Raw genomic sequence first — 1,037 nt, 5'->3', positions numbered from 1 at the left:
CCCAACAGTTGGGCAAAATAACCCCATTTGGCAAAGTTAGGTCTTGGCATTTTCGCTCTATGTGGCCTATAGGAAACCTCCATTTTTTCTGTAATCGTTTTTCCTTTGGTTTGGTGTATTCTCCCGAGTGCTGGCGGTCTACCGAGCATGAAAAGGCACAACACTTGGGCAAAATAACCCCATTTGGAAAAGTTAAGTCTTGGCATTTTCGCTCTATGTGGCCTATAGGAAACTTCCATTTTTTTCTGTAATCGTTTTCCCGTTGGTTTGGTGTGTTCTACCGAGTGCTGGTGGTCTACCGAGCAGGAAAAGGCCCAACACTTGGGCAAAATAACCCCATTTGGCAAAGTTAGGTCTTGGCATTTTCGCTCTATGTAGCCTATAGGAAACTTCCATTTTTTTCTGTAAGGTTTGGTGTGTTCTACCGAGTGCTGGCCGTCTATCGAGCAGGAAAAGGCCCAACACTTGGGCAAAATAACCCCATTTGTCAAAGTTAGGTCTTGGCATTTTCGCTCTATATGGCCTATAGGAAACTTCCATTTTTTTCTGTAATCGTTTTTCCGTTGGTTTGGTGTGTTCTACCGAGTGCTGGTGGTCTGCCGAGCAGGAAAATGCCGAACACTTGGGCAAAATAACCCCATTTGGCAAAGTTAGGTCTTGGCATTTTCGCTATATGTGGCCTATAGGAAACCTCCATTTTTTCTGTAATCGTTTTTCCTTTGGTTTGGTGTGTTCTCCCGAGTGCTGGCGGTCTACCGAGCAGGAAAAGGCCCAACACTTGGGCAAAATAACCCTATTTGTCAAATTCAGGTCTTGGCATTTTCGCTATATGTGGCCTATAGGAAACTTCCATTTTTTCTGAATCGTTTTTCCTTTGGTTTGGTGTATTCTCCCGAGTGCTGGCGGTCTACCGAGCAGGAAAAGGCACAACACTTGGGCAAAATAACCCCATTTGGCAAAGTTAGGTCTTGGCATTTTCGCTCTATGTGGCCTATAGGCAACTTCCATTTTTTCTGTAATCGTTTTTCCTTTGGTTT

This window comes from Lottia gigantea (genome assembly GCF_000327385.1).
Source record: "Lottia gigantea unplaced genomic scaffold LOTGIsca_191, whole genome shotgun sequence".
NCBI lineage: Eukaryota > Metazoa > Mollusca > Gastropoda > Lottiidae > Lottia > Lottia gigantea.
This window is presented reverse-complemented; position numbering follows the sequence as displayed.